The sequence below is a fragment of the Medicago sativa genome, chromosome 4 (genome assembly GCF_051527215.1).
Source record: "Medicago sativa cultivar Bolivia chromosome 4, Bolivia_mono, whole genome shotgun sequence".
Classification (NCBI taxonomy): Eukaryota; Viridiplantae; Streptophyta; class Magnoliopsida; order Fabales; family Fabaceae; genus Medicago; species Medicago sativa.
This window is the reverse complement of record NC_140752.1, coordinates 39,717,269-39,738,483: the sequence shown is the minus strand read 5'-3', so window position 1 is coordinate 39,738,483 and position 21,215 is coordinate 39,717,269. Positions and strand designations below refer to the sequence as shown.

Here is a 21,215-nt window from a genome sequence, read left to right as displayed (position 1 = left end):
GAAAATTATTTTGAAAAACTTCTATCATTTTTACCTGAAAGGTATAAGCTATGAACGAAAGAAGGAGTATCAAATTTCAAATAAAATTAATTGAACCATTCTTCTTATCTATAATCTACTTCTCAATTATTGGTTTTTAATAGCTCTGATATTATTGCGCGCTCAATGAATTTAATTAACCTAGATAGAACTTAGGGGGAGCTTACAAACCTCGCCTTAAAGACTATCAGACTCAGGGGGAGTTAGAGCTTACAAACCTCAGACTCTGAGCTTACAAACCTCAGAACCCCAAAGTCAACTTGTTAATTAGATTAACAACAATTGATCAATTTTAAATACTATTGTTTTTCATCATCAAAAAGGGGGAGATTGTTGGAACAAAATGTGTTTAACAATGAACCTTAAAGAGTTTTGATGATAACAAGGTATTAAAAATTGTAAATTGGACTAGCTAATATTTGTTCAAGTGTACAGGACCATAGTTAAAAATTTACATCATATAAAGGTTCTGAAGAACAAAAAGAGAGCTAAGGAATCAAGAAAAGGAAGCTTTAAAGCGTCTGAAGAGAAGTGCTCCTGAAGACTAAAAATGCTCCTGAAGACAAAGTGTTCCTGAAGAATGATGACGTCATCAGATGCTGAAAGTCATCAGAAGCAGAAGTTCATCAGAAACGGGTAGTTCAGAAGCGACTTCATCAGAAGCTGAAGCTCATCAGAAGCTGATTATCACCACAAGCTGAAGATTCAAGGATCAACACTTCAAAAGCTGTCTATTGGATTCGAAAACACTGCAGAAGACTAGTGAAACTTTGCAACGGTCATTTTGGTGAAGATTTGAAGGCTTTGGAAGCTTATCTTCAAAAGCGTTGACATTGTACTATGTACGAACTGTACAACCACGTTCTCCACTACTCTGTTTTGTGTCCACGCTACAAGACAAGAAAACAGCTCCAGAATACAACTACGCCTGCAAAGATGTTCCTTCACAATGGGAATGGATTTCAAATTGGTTCTTCATAGGACAACAACCAAATCAGGAAAAAAGATCATTGGTGAAAGATCAAGCTTCAACAACAACTCTTTTGATGTGCTGGCAATTTCACAACGTCTCTTTCACACCTCTATATAAAGGAGTGAAGACTTAGAGATTGGCATACGACTCTACTACAATTTACAAGCGCCAAACCTCTGCTGAAATTGTTCTGCTTTCAAAGTCACTTAGAATTTCTGTTTCTCAAGTTCTTATCTTAGAAATTCTTAAGTCTTAGAGTCTGTATCTGATTTATTTTGTGAGCACCTCTGATTGTATATCAAGTGTTTAATCTCAAACAATTTTCTGTGTAATTTTGTTTGTCTAGAAGTCTCTTGCAGTTGTGCTTGAGCATAGAAGTCTCTTGATTGTGTTCTTGAGCATAGGATGACTCTTGCGAAGTGTGCTTGAGCAAAGGAAGTCTCTTGTTGTGTGCTTGAGCAATTGTAATCAGATATTACATTTTAGTGAAATCTCCTTGGAAATGCAAGGGGGACTGGACTACCTCCGGATTGTGGAAGGAACTAGTATAATTGCTTTGTGTCTTTCTTCTTCTCTCCCTCTGTTTTTATGCGCTGCGTTCAGATTCTGATTATGACTTCAGAAGCTGTCTCGCTTAGCTTCTGACCAGTGTGTTCAGTTTATAGGAGAAACGAAGAATTTTTCAAAACACAATTCAACCCCCCCCCCCCCCCTTCTTGTGTTTTTCTCACCTTCAATTGGTATCTAGAGCCTTGGTCTGTTAACTCAACACTTAACAGTGTAACAGAAAAAGATCTGAGAAAAACATGTCTAGTGGTACTTCTACTTATGGATCTGGGCCTGACCATACTACTGTTGCATGTGATTATGACAACAACAAGAAATCCAGCGTAGGAAAGAGTCCTAAGTTCAATGGAGACCCTGAAGAATTTTCTTGGTGGAAAACCAACTTCTACAGTTTTGTCATGAGTTTAGACGAAGAACTATGGGACATACTTGAAGAAGGTGTTGGAGACTTGGTTCTTGATGAAGAAGGAGCTGTTGTTGATAGAAAGAAACATACTTCTGCTTAGAAGAAACTCTACAAGAAGCATCATATTATCAGAGGAGCACTTGTCACTGCCATTCCTAAAGCAGAGTACATGAAGATGAGTGACAAGTCCACTGCTAAAGCTATGTTTGCTTCTCTCTGTTCAAACTATGAAGGTAGCAAGAAGGTCAAAGAAGCAAAAGCTCTTATGTTGGTTCATCAGTATGAGTTGTTCAAGATGAAGGATGATGAAACTATTGAGGAGATGTACTCAAGGTTTCAAACCTTAGTCTCTGGACTACAAATACTGAAGAAGAGTTATGTTGCTTCTGATCATTTGATCAAGATACTTAGAAGTTTGCCTGCTAGATGGAGACCAAAGGTGACTGCCATTGAGGAAGCTAAAGATTTAAACACTTTAAGTGTCGAAGATTTTGTTAGTTCTCACAAAGTTCATGAGTTAAGTCTTACTGAACATGAGTCTACTAAGAAGAGTAAATCAATAGCTCTTCCATCCAAAGGCAAGTCATGAAAAGCTCTCAAAGTAGTTGAATCTGAAGAAGAAGAACCATCTGGTTCAGACTCTGAAGAAGATACTGCTGAGATGGCTATGCTCTCCAACAGACTTCAGTATCTGGCCAAGAAGAACAGAAAGTTTCTGACCAGAAGGGGTAACTCAAGAAGCTCAAGGAAAGAAGATCAGAAGGGATGCTTCAACTGTAAGAAGCCTGTACATTTCATTGCTGATTGCCCTGATCTTCAGAAAGAGAAGTCAAAGGACAAGTCAAAGAAGTCATCTTTCAAACCAAGCAAATTCAAGAAGCAGATTATGCAGAGTTTAATGGCAACCTGGGATGATTTGGAAAGTGAATCTGGATCTGATAAAGAGGAAGCTGATGAAGGTGCAAAGATAGTTGTTGGGTTAGTAGCTACAGCAACTTCAGAAGCTAGATCAGAATCAGATTCTGAAGATGAAAACGAGGTATGTCTAAGAGCAAAGGAGAAACAAAAATCATGGTACCTAGACAGCGGTTGCTCAAGACACATGACAGGAGAGAAGTCTATGTTCCTCAGCCTAACAATGAAAAAGGAGGAAATGTGAAATTTGGAGGCAACCAGTCTGGCAAGATCATAGATATAGGAACTATTGGTAATTCCTCTACCTCAATTAATAATGTATGGTTGGTAGATGGTCTTGAACATAACCTTTTGAGCATTAGTCAATTTTGTGACAATGGTTATGATGTGTTATTTGAAAAAGCCAACTGTACTGTAATCAACAAGGAAGACAAATCCATTGTGTTCAAGGGAAAGAGGGTAGAAAATGTCTACAAAATCAATTTTTCTGAACTGGCTGATCATAAGGTGATTTGCCTTCTGTTAGTGAATGATAAGAAGTGGATGTGGCACAGAAGGTTGGGACATGCTAACTGGAGATTAATCTCTAAACTTAGTAAGTTACAACTTGTCAAAGGCCTTCCAGACATTGACTATCATTCAGATGCACTTTGTGGTGCATGCCAGAAAGGGAAAATTGTGAAATCATCTTTTAAATCTAAAGACATTATTTCAACCTCTAGACCCTTGGAATTACTTCATATTGATTTATTTGGACCAATTAGCACTGCATCCTTATATGGGAGTAAATATGGATTGGTTATTGTTGAGGATTACAGCAGATGGACTTGGGTAAAATTCCTAAAGAGTAAAGATGTTGCTTGTGATGTATTCAGTAGTTTCTGCACTTAAATTCAATCTGAAAAGGAAACAAAGATTTCGAAAATCAGAAGTGATCATGGTGGAGAGTTTGAAAACGAGCCATTTGAAGCTTTTTGTGAAAAACATGGAATTGTCCATGAATTCTCTTCTCCTAGAACTCCACAACAAAATGGGGTTGTAGAGAGAAAGAATAGAACTTTACAAGAAATGGCAAGAACCATGATCCATGAAAACAATTTAGCAAAACATTTTTGGGCAGAAGCAGTGAATACAACATGTTACGTCCAAAACAGGATCTATATCAGACCTATCTTGGAGAAAACAGCATATGAACCCTTTAAAGGAAGAAAACCCAATATCTCTTACTTTCATCAATTTGGATGTACATGTTACATTCTGAATAACAAGCTCTACCTAAAGAAATTTGATGCCAAGGCCTAAAGGGGAATCTTCTTAGGTTACTCTGAAAGGTCAAAGGCATACATAGTGTATAATTCAGAAACACTCTGTGTTGAAGAATCTATGCACGTTAAATTTGATGACAAAGAGCTTGGAGATAAAACTCCAAAGCAAGATGAAAGTTTTGCAGAGATACAGGTTCCTGAAGATACTCCAGAACCTGATCAGATAGCTGAATCTGAAGACAGTCCAAAAGCTGAACCCACATTAGAAGCTCAAGATGAAGTTGCTTCTGATGAAGAACAAGATGGCTCATATCAAGCAGATCCTCCCAGAAACAAATTCAAGCACAAGTCTTCACATCATGAGGAGCTAATCATTGGAAACAAAGATAGTCCAAGAAGAACAAGATCATACTTCAGAAAAGAAGATTCAATCATTGGACTTATATCAATGATTACAGTTGATGAAGCACTTTCAGATGATGGATGGATCTTAGCTATGCAAGAAGAGTTGAATCAATTTCAAAGAAATGATGTGTGGGATCTTGTACCCAAACCTCAGCACAAGAACATTATTGGAACAAAATGGGTATTCAGAAACAAGTTGAATGAGCAAGGAGAAGTAACAAGAAACAAAGCAAGACTTGTTGCACAAGGTTACAGTCAACAAGAAGGCATTGATTATTCTGAAACATTTGCTCCAGTTGCAAGATTGGAAGCAATCAGGTTACTTCTTTCCTATGCAGTTAATCATGGCATAATATTATATCAAATGGATGTCAAGAGTGCATTTCTTAATGGTGTCATTGAAGAAGAAGTGTATGTCAAACAACCTCCTGGTTTTGAGGATCTTAAGTATCCTGAACATGTTTTTAAACTGAAGAAATCACTATATGGCTTGAAACAAGCTCCCAGAGCTTGGTATGATAGACTAAGTAATTTCTTGATCAAAAATGATTTTAAAAGAGGACAGGTTGACACAACACTCTTCAAAAGGACCCTTGGGAAAGATATTCTTGTTGTGCAAATATATGTTGATGATATAATATTTGGTTCTACTAATGCAGGATGAATTTGAAATGAGCATGATGGGAGAGCTGAAGTTCTTCCTGGGGATTCAAATCAATCAATGTAAAGATGGAGTCTATGTTCATCAATCAAAATACACAAAGGAGCTTCTGAAGAAGTTCAAGCTTGAAGATTGTAAAGTGATGAACACTCAAATGCATCCTACGTGCACCCTAAGCAAAGAAGATGAAGGAGCTAAAGTAGATCAGAAGTTGTACAGAGGTATAATTGGTTCTTTGTTATACCTCACTGCATCTAGGCCAAATATTTTATTCAGTGTATGCTTGTGTGCAAGATTCCAATCAGATCCTAGAGAATCTCATTTGACTGCTGTTAAGAGAATCTTCAGGTATTTGAAAGGAATAACTAATCTTGGACTCCTTTATAGGAAATACTTAGATTATAAGCTAATTGGATTATGTGATGCTGACTATGCTGGTGATAGGATTGAAAGAAAGTCAACAAGTGGCAATTGTCAATTTCTGGGTGATAATCTTATATCCTGGGCTAGCAAAAGACAAACAACTATTGCTATGTCTACACAACTACTCTGGATGAAACATCAGTTGGAAGTTGTTGTACACAACTACTCTGGATGAAACATCAGTTGGAAGACTATTAGATTATTGCTAACAGTATTCCCATTTATTGTGATAATACTGCTGCTATTTGTTTGTCTAAAAATCCAATTTTGCATTCAAGAGCTAAGCATATTGAAATCAAACACCATTTCATCAGACACTATGTTCAAAAAGGAATTTTAGATATACAATTCATTGATACTGAGAATCAATGGGCTGATATATTTACTAAGCCTTTAATTGTTGAAAGATTTGATTTTATAAAGAAAAATTTGAACATGCACTTTGTGTCTGATTAAAAGGTTGCTTGCTCCTGAATAGGATTTTAGGTTCTGAAGTCAGTTCAGAAGTCATGGTCCATCAAAAGCTCTTTATTGAGGTTCTGAGGAAAATATGCTTCTGATGATGACGTCGGCATCTGAAGTCCAGAAGCTGGATTTTATGCTTCTGAATAGTAGAGTTAGTGGAAACGCTGGAAGTTACTTTTTGTAGTAACACTGGCCCACTAACTTGGCAGTTACTCTGAGAACTTCTGACGTGGTGATGAGTCATTAATTAGTCTATTTTATTGCATTATTTAGATTAGTTTTAATTAGATTTGATTTTATTTTATTGCATATTTATTTCCTTTTTAAATCTTTTACTACAAATTGCTTTTTATTTTATTTTAGGAACGAATATATGGTGGAAGGTGTCTTGGAGCAAAAGAAAGAGGACTGGAGCAAATACGGTGCAGAAATATGAAAATACAGTGATTTTATTCTTCTGTTTTGTTTTTAAAGTGAAAGGCATGACCAGTAGCTTGCTTTTAATGTAAAATATGGCATAATTTTTTTTTTTTTGTCTCTTCTTTAAAGGTTGTTTCTTGTGTTTCTTATGTTCTTGCTATACCCATATCTTGTTTTATTGTGAAAATTCTCCAATGAGAAAAGCACCCGGTTGCAATCTTTGAGCAAATGTATGAGTAGGTATTTTAAGGAGCACGTTCTATCTTTAGTGTTAACTTAGACCCTTTAAAGTCTTTAGAGTAAAAGTAGTATAAGTTTGTGTGGGAAATTAATCAATTGTGCTTTATTGTTATATTCTTGATTGGTGAAGTTAAATGGGGCGGGAGAATGGCACCAACATGTGGGGGAAAGGACAATCCCTAAATTCCTAATTGTGGTGGTGACTCCTTAATTTGAACTTAAAGTAAAATAATTTCATCAATGCTAGGGGGAAAGGACAATTACATCCAAAAAGACTTCCTACGCGGAGATGAAATAAATAAAAATTTTGTAGCACTGCTTAGGGTGATTTTGAATCTAGGGGGAAAGGACAATTACATCCAAAAAGACTTTCTATGAGGATAGATAGCCCCTAAGCATCTGCAGCCCCTTGTGCTTAATTGTTAATTTAATTCAATTTTAACTTAAATTCCCATCACTCTTATATGAAATGAAGAAAGGACTTTTCTCGGTTACTTTAGCATTAAGGATAGAACCTGTTCCTCATAATATCTGTCTTATACAGGAGCAAGAAGAGGATTGGACTGCACACACACACTCACTTAAGACTTGATGTTGGGTTGAATAGGTTCACGAGGAATGTTTGAAATTGTGATTAGTGTACTTGAAACAAAACCTTACTTTTGAGACATGTGTTCTTAATAGTATTGCCATGATTAATCTTTTGCTGCTGCTAATGTCTATTGCCTTTTTCTTGAGGACAAGCAAAGATTCAAGTGTGGGGGAGTTTGATGAGTCATTAATTAGTCTATTTTATTGCATTATTTAGATTAGTTTTAATTAGATTTGATTTTATTTTATTGCATATTTATTTCCTTTTTAAATCTTTTACTACAAATTGCTTTTTATTTTATTTTAGGAACGAATATATGGTGGAAGGTGTCTTGGAGCAAAAGAAAGAGGACTGGAGCAAATACGGTGCAGAAATATGAAAATACAATGCAAAAATATGATCCCACCAAGTCAGAAACTTGGCACGGCCCGTGCCAACATGTGGCACGGTCGTGCCACCCTCCAGGATGCTCTTTTGCTGCTTTTCTTCAAGCCCAAGTTACCCTGTTGCAGCTTTACTGTTTTGCCCTTATAGTTGCTTAGTTTCTAAGTCGATTGTAAAGCTATAAATAGAGTAGCATTCCATCATAAACAAGACACCTTTTACTCTTTGAATTTATTTTAGCAACAATTATTTTAATAAAGTTCTTTCCTTTATTTTATTTCTTTGTCGCAATTTATTTTATTGTTTTCTCTCTTCTTCCCCCATGTCTACAATGAACATGAGTGAGTAGACTTCTTTGTCTTGGGATTGTTGGATAAGTCTAATGACGTAATCCGAATCAATCCAAGCCTTAAACCCTAATTATATGTTACCTTAATTTCTAATCTAAATTCACTGTTTTAACATGAATTAATTATTATCAAACTGTGGAAGCGAACGCGGAGGGTTTGAAAATGGTTAATTCATCATCTCAAATATCAATTCATAAAGCGAACGCGGAGCTTTGATATTCGAACAAGTGAATTTAGACAAGGTTTGCGAAACATGAGAATAGTCTAGCAAACCTTGAGACATATAAAGTTTCGATCTTCAAGGGTCCCAAAGGCAATCACCCATGAGAATAGGTGTGGTTGTTGGAGGGATACACTCACTGACTTCGAGAGAAGCTTTGATATGCTAAAGAGAAACTTGTCTTTAGAAATTAAGAATAACGTAAATTATAAGTTTAAGGCTTGATTGTGAAGGATTCGTTGTTATGACGAACCAATGATCCCAAGGCTCTTTATTATTATTGTTATTTACCTTCAGCAACTAAACCTCCCTTTTTTATAAATTTTCTCCTCCTCTAATCATTCTTTTAAAGTTAATTAGATTGAACAACTCCCTAGCGGAACGATACTCTACTTTACTACTATTACTTAGATAGACCGTGCACTTGCGGTTTGGCCTATCAAGTTTTTGGCGCCGTTGCCGGGGAGTTAACTAATTTAATTAACTTTTCTTTAGTGATTAGATTTCTCTCTTATTATCTTTCTTTTCTTTTTATTTTTCTGTTATCATTAACTTCTTGGGTTCTCAATTTTTTATGCGAAAAACCAGAAATCGAGTGGTACTAATTCCCGAGATCGAAAGGTATTTGCATAAAGGAAAGAGAGACGCACGAAATAATACCGCCATGGCTAATCGCACTCTCAAAGAGTATGCAACGCAGTCTACGGCTGAGCCACAAGCTATTATTGTGTACTCAACGGTTGAAGATGATAATTTTGAAATCAAGCCTGCCCTACTTAACTTGGTGCAGCAAAACCAATTTTCGGGATCTCCCACCGAGGATCCCAATCTTCACATCTCTGTTTTCCTACGAATTAGTGGAACCATGAAGGAGAACCAAGAGGCCGTAAGACTTCATCTCTTTCCCTTTTCTTTAAGGGATAGAGCTAGCGCTTGGTTCCATTCCCTCGAAGTCGGTTCCATTACTTCATGGGATCAGATGAGGCAAGCATTCCTTGCCCGTTTCTTCCCCCCATCCAAAACTGCTAAATTTAGGGACCAAATTACTCGGTTCAATCAAAAGGATGGGGAGTCTCTCTATGATGCGTGGGAGCGTTTCAAAGAAATGCTTAGACTTTGTCCCCACCATGGTCTAGAGAGTTGGCTCATAGTCCACACCTTTTATAATGGCTTATCTTATACCACTAAGATGTCTGTTGATGCAGCTGCAGGTGGAGCCCTAATGAACAAGAACTACACGGAGGCATACGCCTTGATTGAAGACATGGCTCAAAATCATTACAAATGGACCGACAAGAGAGCCATCACTAGTTCTTCAACCTCCAAAAAGGAGGCAGGTATGTACGAAGTCTCTAACTATGACCACCTTGCTTCCAAAATTGATGCATTAACTGAAAAATTTGAAAAATTCAATGTTAGTGCTGTCAATTCTGCTTCTACTCCTTCTTCTTATGAAATCTGTGGTATAACTGGTCATGTAGGTGTTGATTGCCAACTAGGTAGTGCTATTAATGGTGTTGAGCACATGAACTATGCTCAATACAACCAAGGGATGAGACAAGATCAAAATTTTTACAAAAATCAAAATCCCTATGGACAAGTAGCACCACCTGGTTATGCAAACAACCAGAGATTCGGTCAGAAATCCAATTTGGAAATTTTGTTGGAAAATTCTATTGCCAACCAAAATAAACAACTTCAAGAACTTAAAAACCAAACTGGATTTCTGAACGATTCTCTTTCCAAACTCAATACCAAGGTTGATTCTATCTCTACTCATTCTAAAATGCTTGAAACACAAATCTCCCAAATAGCCCAACAAGTGTCCACTCTTTCTCAAGCACTGGGAGTCTTTCCTGGTCAAACCGAAGCCAACCCTAAAGCTAATGTTAATGTCATATCTTTTGAGGGTAGTAAGTTAGGAGATACTATTGCTAAGGTTCAAAACATCAAGAAAGAAAATGTTAAGCTTTTAGGTGAGAAAACTATGATAGAGAGTGAGAAACTGCTTGATAAGACCCAAACTCCATCCCCATTAGATATTGCTAAGCTTAAATTAGAGGGTCAATTCAATAAGTTTGTCAACATCCTTAAAAGAATTTGCATTAAAATCCCCTTTGCGGAAGCTTTGTCTAGGATGCCTCTATATGCCAAGTTTTTAAAGGAAAATTTTTCAAAGAAAAGAGCTATAGAGCATAGTGAGACAATATCTTTGGCTAAGGATACTAGTGCAATCATCCAAAAGACACCCCCTAAGCTTAGAGATCCAGGTAGTTTTGCCATACCTTGTATGATTGGGAGTGAGACCGTTGACAATGCCTTATGTGACTTAGGAGCTAGCGTTAGTTTGTTACCTTTGTCCCTCTTTAAACGGATGGGAATAGGAGAGTTGAAACCTACCGAGATAGAGTTGAAGTTAGCTGATCGTTCTACCATGAAACCAATAGGATTTGTTGAGGACATACCTGTTAAGATAGAAGGGATATACATCCCAACTGATTTTATAGTCATTGACATTGAAGAGGACGAAGACGTCCCTATAATCCTAGGTAGACCTTTCCTCGCCACTGCGGGAGCTCTTATAGATGTTAAACTTGGTAGGATAGTCTTTCAAGTGAGTGATACAATGGTCGGCTTTGAGTTGGAAAATGTTATGAAAGGTCCCGCTCTTTACTCTTGTTACATGATTAAAGATCATGATGTGAAAGAACGTTTTATAGCGTCATCTACACAACATGATCTCTTTGATCCATTTTAAGGATTTTTTCCTAACCGTCAAGCTAATGACATTAAAAGAGCGCTTCGTGGGAGGCAACCCACGCATTTAAATGCTTTATTTTGTTTGTTTTCCTTTCTTTTAAGTGTTTTATAGGTAATTGTCCGAGTGTGATTCAAGAAAAGTTGAAAATTTTGAAGCCCCTATGTCCAGAAGGTTGGCACGGCCCGTGCTAATGTTGGCACGGCCGTGCCAGATGTTCAAGCCAAAAACCATGCCAAGTCCAGTAAGTTGGCACGGCTCGTGCCAATAGGTGGCACGGCCGTGCCCGATTTCTAACACACCATATATTCAATTTTTTCTACTCTTCTTCCTCATTCACAAACCACAACCCTTTTTCATCTTTTAAACTTCTTTCTAAACCTCCATAACCACACATCTTCAAACCTTCATATCTCCCTCAAAACCCAACCAATCCACCCAATTCTTTCACCAAACAATCACAAACTTCATCCAAAACACAAACCTTCAATCAAAAACATCTTTCATCCATCCAAACCCATAATTCACCAAAACCCTAATCATTCAAAACCTAAGCCAAAAACCACAAATTATTAACCAATCTCCATCACCAAACCCATAAACCTCACTAAACCATAAACCCCAACCCTAAACCAATCCTTTCCACCAAAAATCTTCCCGAACCCTAAACCTTCAAACAAATCCACACCCAAGGTCAATGGCTTCAAGAAGAGGTGGTAAGGAACCAGCAAGCTCTTCCGGTCCTCCCTCAAAGAAGCAAGCACAAGTCAAGAATCATGGAATCTAGTTCAAAGACAACAAGCAAAGGGACAAGTATAAAACTCTAATTTCTAAATCCTTGCATCCTTCTAGATATCCTGATTCTTATGATTTGAGTGTACTAGGGCTTAGAGATGATGTTTTTAGGTTGATAGGAAGGCTAGGTTGGACTGATATGCTAACACCTATGCGGGGTTATGAAAATTTCACTTATGAATTTTTAAGCTCAATTGTTTTCACTAAAGATAAGCTGAATTTTGATAACCCTAACCATAGAGTTGTTTTTCGGTTAATGAATATTGATTATAACATGTCTCTTCAGCACTTTTGTGAAGCCTTAGGTTTTGCAATCGAGGGGTATATTCATGATTCTTGGGATCCTAGCCTAAAACCAGAAAACTACCAACCAGCTGCCTTTTGGGAGCGTATCACCGGCCTTACATCTTTTGTCTCTAGGTCCAACAAAGCTAGCAACATTCACAACCCGGTCCTTAGGTACCTTCAGAGGGTAATGGCTTGCACTATTTGGGGTAAACCGAGCTAGGAAACACTAGAACCGATGAGTTGTTCATGTTATGGGCAATGCTATACAACCACCCCATCAACACTTGCTTCTACTTGATTGATTATCTAGACTTTGTAGGTACTAGACAAGCCGGTAAGGGAGACATAGTGGTGGGTGGCATCATTACATATATAGCTAGGTGTTTTGGGGTGAGTGAGGATGAGGGGATCAAACCGATTGAGGGAAACAATAGGCTCAATAGGGAAGCCCTCATTGCTATGAATTTCATAAAACATCGTCCACCCATGAAATACCAACTCAAGCTAAATGTCCCAATCATGTTTTTACTTCCTAACCCATCTCGGACTACCACCGAGGTGGAAGCGAATTGGTTGTATGTTGATGATGTGCAGGTTCTTGGTGAGCAAGATGATGATGCTGGAGAAGGTGCTAGCTTGCACCAAGAGGAGGGGCACCATGGCCATGAAGCCGGTGAGTTTAATGAAGATCAAAGGTGGGCATGGATTCACAATGAAGTTGAAAGGATAAGCACCGAGCAACAAAGGCAAGGTGTTGAGATCTCCGGGCTTCGAAATGATGTTCAAAGGGGCAACCGCTTAACACAAGAAAACAATGAGATGCTCCACCGGATGATGCAACACCTTCATCTCCAAGGTCCTCCCTATGGACCTCAATGAACAACTGTGAGCTTTCCTCTTCCTCTCTTTCCTTCTCTCTTCTCTCTTATAACAAGTTGGCCCTGAAGCTCGTACATCTTAAGTGAGCTTGCTCACTTACGGTGCACCTCATCGGTTCCTTCAATGTTTAATATCATACTTTTAAAACAATTTCGTTCACAAGTTCCTTGATACCAATCTTAACTTTGAGAAAATTGCAAACATAGCTTGTTGCTATTCTAGGAAGTGTCGTTATCATCTAACAAGTTTGGTATAGGAGGGTATGTACTTTTTCGTGTATATATATCATGGACTTCACTCAAATATAATAGCATATGCTCTTCTACACATTCGACAACATCAATTAAACAACCAAAGTTCCATGTTCCATGGTCACCGTTCACATCCTTTACCGATTAATTTCTGCGGCGCAACTCTGATTCCCACCGGTTGGCTTTGATTAGTTCATCTAATCCGTTGAGACGAGTGAACTTCACACTCCTTCTATCATTTCAATAATATCTTCTTGACTCTTCTCAAAACTTTCTATGTTGCAATCAACTCTGCAACCTTTCTCTACCCTTTGCTTGTAAGATTGAATCTCAAGGTAGACTTTTCTCTTGACATGTAAATGCCCTGCTTGTACTTATTCTCGAGAAATATCAACTCATAGAGTACATCTTTGTTACTACATACTTACTACTTCCATGATTTGTCTTTCCGACTTTCCATGGTAAACTCATCTCGCACTTGAACATATATGCCTTATGCATCAAATACGGTGTCTTTGTATTCTCTCTTACTACGTTTTGCTTAATCGTACCTATGCTTGCTCGTTGATTTTTTTTTTAAAGGAAACTTTGTAAATTAGCACATGGGTTATCGACGTTGATGATTTTCCACTATAAACGTTTATAAAATATACTGAATCTAAGCCCCAGTTGTTACTCTAAATTCACAGGACGAGTTGACAACACATATGTTCCATCAAATCTTAGTCCTAGTGAGTTTAGTATACTCTACGCGAGTCGTAACAACCGGTACCTGCAAAAATTTCTTTTGAATTTCTAAAATATCAACTTCAATCACCCATATGCATATATCTTTCTAAAATCGTGTAACATCGTTATTCAACATCATAACGAGTTTCAGCAAGTTAATCAAGCAAAACATAGATTTGAGGGATACATCATAATTTTCACAAAATCCAAGAACCTTGTGATTTCTTATAACTCCGCACCACTTTAATTCTTACTCATGTCTTCACTTCCGTGACGTCCATTCTCAATACCAGATTTTCTAATCTCTTGATCTGAACTCTTTCTCGACCCTTGACATATTAACTTCCAAAGTTACCTTAACCGTATCAATTTTCGTTAATAGTTGCTCATGCATTTTTCTTTGAAAATCTTAGGATGTGATATGCATTCATAACTTAATGTCATAAAAGGTTTTTGTTGCATAAAAGAGTGTGAAGACAACTCCCCCATTAGCCACTATAGATCCTAGGAACGAATTGACAATTTTTTTTTTTTTTTGAAAAACTCAAATTTCGCTCCAGGTTCGCTATTGGCGAGTTTCTTCAGCTCAATTTTCCTAAAAACATTCTTCACATGAAAATCCTTATTTCTCAGGTAATCCAATGCATATCATTCATTCCCATCATCGTAAAATATTCTACTATATATGCACGGCAACCATCAACCTACTTCGATACAATTCTCAACACGTCGGAAATCAATGCCTTAATTCTGACAACATAAACTTTCGCTTAAATCCTTAACTTCTTCTAATACGAGTAACTTGCCTCACAATGTTGCGACTTATCGTACTTTCAGAACACTAGAACGTTGTCCACTATGAGCTCACAAGTCCATAACCTCATTCACAGAACGCTATCCCTGAGAGCCTACTAATTCCGCCAGCCTACTTCAACTTCTTTCTAACTTGTAGCCTTGCGTTGACGTTCTGGAATACAAATCCTTCCTATATAATAAATCTGTTTCAACAAAAAATCTTACTGAAGCTTCAGATCATACTTAGACATTTCCAAATTCTTTACTCACGGGTATACGATGTATCTACAACATCTTACCCAACGCTGCCAGAACGTCCCTTCTTAACATTACCTTACATTCCCGAAGAATTCACATTTCTACTACTTAGTTCACCGGCCACCCATTGGCACAATCAAACTTCTTACTAATACTCCTTCCGAGTTCTTACTTTCCAATGCATCTTCATCACATACTTCGCTCCTCCAGGGTCCTATTCAGCTCTCAGGCATCCGTTCTAATCGTCGAATGTTAAATTGAGTTGATCAGGCTCAACTAACAACAACAACTAGAACATTTACCCGGAACCCAATGGTCCCGCTACTTTTGTTGTAACTTAATGACCCAAGGCACGGTCTGAATCGACCTGCTCTGATACCAATTGTAACACCCATACTAGACGTATCTAGAAAGTCTAGCACGTGCGTTATCTTTAGTACTGGATACATTAAAAATTTACAACAATAAAACTTCAAATGAATGTTTATACAACAACATGCGTTCGTACAAGAGATTACATCTTAAACTTTCCTAATACATAATGTATACACCCTTGAAGATCCACAACATCCGGCATCGGGTACGAACCAACACTTGTCGCAGCATCCATTCGGCTACTAGCTTGCAAACCATCCTGATATCTGAAACAAATAAGGATTGGGATGAGACATAATGTCTCAGTGAGTTCCACCTAACCCTAGGCTATAGGCAACCACGGGGAAAACCTACGGTCACCACGTGTCTACAATACAACCTGCCGGTTGATTATACGTGTGTGGGGACTTGCTTTCTTAGACGGTCATGCATACTAGGGCCGTCATAATATTCTTAACTTGTTATAGGCTTCTCTTCTATACGTGTCATGGCGGTCGAGGGGAAACTAAATCCGCTTTGCCAAGAATACACTCTATGCATCAGGGCTCTCATACTATTTTCATGACACGACTCTAAACCGGACGATTAGGGAAACCTAAGTTCGTCATCGGCATATCTTTCTATACTTGCTTCTACTTGCTTAATATGTTGTTTCAGCAACATATCATCTCTTATCACATAAGAGATTCTTGCTATCTTACTACTTCTTGACGAACCACGCCAAGTCTCTACTTATTCTTGACGATCTACGTCAAGGCTCTATGACATAATATAAACATGTATAATAATCATGCATAGTTAGCTTCATTAATTAAGTTAGCGTGTAACAAACAACTTATCTGAGTTCATTTTATGGATTAGTCCCGAGTGGAGTAACCCTGGAAGTTCATCCCTTACTACCGGTGAAAATGCTTTGCATAGCGCACCGGACTCCCTTAGTGAACGTGCGGGTCCCTTACGGCTTACCCCATTCCCCTAGGGGAACCTTTCATATCCAACCTTGGAAGGTATATAAAAGACACGACACTTTAACTTAGTGAAATGCGGCTCCCTTTCGGCTTAACCATTCCCCGTGGGGAACCCCTTGAACCCAACCTTGGAAGGAATTCAAGAGACATAACACTCTTATTATAATCTTGGTCTTATGCATGAATGAAGGTTTAACCTATTCATACTATCTCTTTTACCTTGGATCCTTAACTGATCCCTCTAGAGGTAACTATATGCTTGCTTAACTAACTTTGTGAACGGATATGAAATCGATTCACGTCTTGCCATACTTATATAGCTCTTGCTTCTATGCTAAGATAATACTCTTTATTACCTTGCGTCTTATCAAGCATATCACTAATGCATAGCATTCTAATTCTTCTAACTATTTAAGTTCTCGATAACTATACCGAGGCTCTAGCTTCTTCCCTTTCCTTAAGGATTATCTTTGCTACCCGGTTCATAACAAAATTCTCTCGTTTACCATGCTTGAATATATACTTGCCATATACTTGCTTTATCTTTAAGAAAGATTTCTTACAAGAATTAACATCTAGGATCTTGGTTTGAGGGGGGTTTACTTTCCTTAAAAAGACTGCACAAGCAAAAACCACTCGTGAATCGCCGGAACGACCTGAGGCGAACAAAACAATGGGTTTCCCCACTGTGTTGCTCGCCTAGGCGAGTGAATTAGTGTGGGAGGCGAGCTCCTACTCGCCATGGCGAGTTGGGGGCGAGCAGGACCCCCTGTTCGGCCTCCTAGCTCGCCTCGCGAGCCATTTGCTCGCCGTGGCGAGCTGTGACAGTCCTGCAACCTCAAAATTGATATTTTTGACTTAAAAACCTCAAACCAAGCATCTCCAAGTGCTATGTGACCCTTAGGATCATTAGAAACCTGTAAAAACAGTCATGGAACAAGTATGCACAAGTATAGCAAGCATGGCAAGAAAAGGGGCAACTAACTTATACTTTAAACCCTAGAATCCATATAGTTTTCTTACATGAATGAAACACATAAACCAAGGGTGGTAAGCTATCTAAGGAACTCACCTAATCAAGTTCTTGAAGCATCATCAAAACCCAAGCTCATACAAACCCAAAACCCTAGCTTGATCACTTCTTGATACATAACCCAAATCTTTATTATCTTGATGTTTTCTTACAATCTTTAGCATCATGATCCTTTGCTTGATCATCAATCTTGATTTTATACTCTAACCCAAAGCTTTCACCAAATCCCTAATTCTCCATGAACTTCTCTTGAGGAGGAACAGTAATGAAAACAATCCATTTAATACTTTCTTATCACTTCTTTGATCAAGATGACACCATAACATGTTCTTGCTCAAACTTCTAACATCATCTTCACTCAAACCATCCAAACCCTAGTTTCTTGAATCCATTCTTGAGAGGAGGGAAAGAAGAAAACAAAAATCCAAGCTTTCTTAAGTTTAAGAGATCAAGAGGGAACAAAGTTTAAAAGCTTAGCATGTAAGGAAGAAGTTTTTGGAAAAGATTGGTGGAGAGAAGACAAGAAGAGGGCGTGGGAGTAGAGAGAAGGGAGAGCAAGAACCAACTTCAAAAACTTAGAGAGAGAAAGTGAAAAGATTGTGAAGATATTTTGGCCCCAAATCAAATAAATATCCCTCACTCGTGAAATTACTAAAATGCCCTTGCCACAGGCGTCCTTGAAACGACTCTGATATTTTCCCGTATTAAACTGACACCTCATAAAATATTAACCTTAAACTTACTTTCCTTGAATTAATTCCTATGGCACGATTAACGGGTAATATACCGATTCTGACAGGCGGGATGTTACAGTACGCGTGGCATTTGTCATTTTTTTATGTCTTTACCCCCCTGTAATTTAGGCGAGTTCCAGTTTTCCCCCCTATAAAAATTTAAAAATAAAAAATAAAATCTGGAAAATTTAAAAAAATAATTATTTTTTTAAAAAAAATTCTGGAAAATTAATAAAAATTGAAAATAATGAAAAAAATACTGAAAAAATTTAAAAAAAATTAAAAATCGGGATTTTAAAAATTATGGATAATTTTTTTTTGGAAATTTTAAAAATTATGAAAAAGTTCGGATTTTAAAAATTTGAAAAAATTGTTCAGTCTTCCGGTTTATTTTCTCTTTTATGTTGTTTATTCCTTTGATGATTTAGTTCCTTTATGATTGGGTCATAAATGATTTTGTTCTAGCTCATGACCATGTAAGTAACTCTGAATTATTATGAAAGTTATTATAGTTTATTCAGTATAAATTGTACGTAATGCTTTTATGATTCTTACCCAATATAATTGATTTTAGAGATTACAGGACTGCTGACACCACTTTATAACTCCTACATATTTATTTTGTTCAATTTAACGAACAATATAGGGATTGAAAGTTGTTAGGTTTTGATTCTAAAATTAACGGACTCCATACCTTCAATGATTATAGGTTCACATAAAGAATTAGGGAATTATAATTAGAGAAAAGGGCTTTGAGTTAAGGGATTGATCTGAGCTGTTTTTTTAATTGTCGTAAACCGATTAACAATCATATGATTTAGGTGTAGATTACTAATAAGGGACGAATAGATGATACGAAAGACCTAATCATTTCTCTAATCATATTTCAAAACCAATTTTATTCTTCAGTAATTTATTTATTATTGCAAAAAAACATGTTTTCCTAAGGCAACCCCCCATTAACATACATCCTGAATATTGACGAAATTGCCGCTTATCGATATAAATTAGTACACTTGCTAAAATTTCGAAAAAAATCTAAATGTCTTTTCTGCTTTTTTATTTTATTTTTTGAAAAAAATAATCTGATTTTTTGTTATTTTTAAAATTTAAAAAAAAAAATCAATCTTTAATTTTTTTTTAAAATAATCTGATTTTTTGTTATTTTTGAAAGTTTTTAATTTTTATTATTAAAATGATTTAATGATGTGGTATGTATATACACACATGTCATGCGAAATTTTTTTTTCCATATTTTAAATTTTTTTAAATTTTTTCAGTATTTTTTTCATTATTTTCAATTTTTATTAATTTTCCAGAATTTTTTTTTAAAAAATAATTATTTTTTAAAATTTTCCAGATTTTATTTTTTATTTTTAAAATTTTTATAGGGGGAAAACTGGAACTCGCCTAAATTACAGGGGGGTAAAGACATAAAAAAATGACAAATGCCACGTGTACCCTATAAAAAAAATAAAAAATAAAATTAATTATACAGTCAGCACGCCACGTCAGCAGAAAAGGGTTACTCAGCGCGCCACGTCATCAGCTGGGGGGTCCAATATTCGACCAGGGGGTTTTCGACGGAATCTTCATATTACAGGGTTGGAATCGAAAGAATTTTTTTTACAGGGGGAAAACCGGAACTCGCCTATATTACAGGGGGGTAAAGACATATTAACCCTAAAATTTATTTTATCCCATTCTTTTTTTAGCTAAACTACTATAATTAATTAAATCTCTAGTTTACATATACTACCCTTATTAATCCAATGTCTATATCCCAATTAACTAAACAACCTCACCCAAACATGTCAAAATTGATTTAATTCAAATAAAAACAATAAAAAATAATAATGTCAAACAATCAACATTTTACTAATAATAATACTAATATTAACTAATAATTATATTAATAAACAAATATTAAAAATTAGGGTGTTACACGATGAGTGGTACAAGGCAGCCCCACACTGCAAAAAAGATCTCTGGAGTTACTCACCAAGCCTACGCTACAAAGGAAGTGGTGGAGAAGGCTTTGAAATATCGTAAAGAATTAGAAAAATCAAGAAATTAAATTTATTTGGGTCCAAGAACTTTTTCCGAGACAACAAGAAGTAAGGCACCAAAAAGATACCCGATGAAAATATTAGGAAGAATATCTTCTTCTTTCGATGATCTTCCAATTATTTCCAGAAAAGAACATGAGCTTTAGATACAAATTTCAGAAGAAAAATTTCAGGAAAATTTTAATAGACTTAAAAGTTGGACGAATGAAGAAAAAAATAATTGTTTTTATATGGTAAGCAGAAATGGTTTTGGAATTAAAGCAATAATCACTCCTAGAGCTTCACAGATATTAACATTTAATATGTTCCAATTTGGACTTATTGAATGTATTTATCTAAGCGCAAATTTTGAAGAAATTAGCTTGTTTCCGGTTGCACTCAAGGAAGTAGTCCAATCGTTCAAAAGAAATATTGCAAAAGAAAGATCTATCTATCTCAAGTTTTACTCAACATATCCCGATTTCTCTACTAATCAACCAGCCATGCATGTTGTTCATATTGTATTAAGCAATCATCAATATTCATTAATGGACGAAGCAAGGGAAGAAATATTCAGTGAAGAATTAATTAATATGATTATTGCTAATCAATTAGCACGCATATATTCCCAATGTCAATCAATCAATAAAAATTCTTATATAAGGTACTTAGCAAGACAAAAAATATGTTGATATCTAGCAAAACAAGTGGCAAACTAATCAATGAAAAAGACATGCAATTACTATCAAGCTTTGAAGTTCAATTTTAATCATTATACAAGGAGTTATTGAACTACAAGCCAAGTATCTTAAGAGAATTATGTTTAAGCATCAAAGGGAGTATTAATCTTGCTTGTGAGCTGTGCATGCATGAAGAAAAGGTTGAAGCAAGTGCCAAGTACGTGGACATGTGTCTTGAAGAAGAAGAGAAAAAGCCATGATGAAAATGTAATGTTAACATGCATGGAGACATGTAGTTA

At 36.5% G+C, this 21,215-nt stretch overlaps 1 non-coding gene and 1 pseudogene across 1 annotated transcript; one reads left to right on the top strand and one right to left on the bottom strand.

Annotated features, from left to right (window-relative positions):
- Window positions 1–1,818: 1,818 nt before the first annotated feature.
- Window positions 1,819–21,176, top strand: LOC146929343 (uncharacterized; annotated as a pseudogene).
- On the bottom strand, window positions 9,353–9,459 carry LOC146929344 (small nucleolar RNA R71). The gene has a single exon (XR_015009113.1). It is a non-coding gene; the product is annotated as a small nucleolar RNA R71 (small nucleolar RNA).
- Window positions 21,177–21,215: the final 39 nt, after the last annotated feature.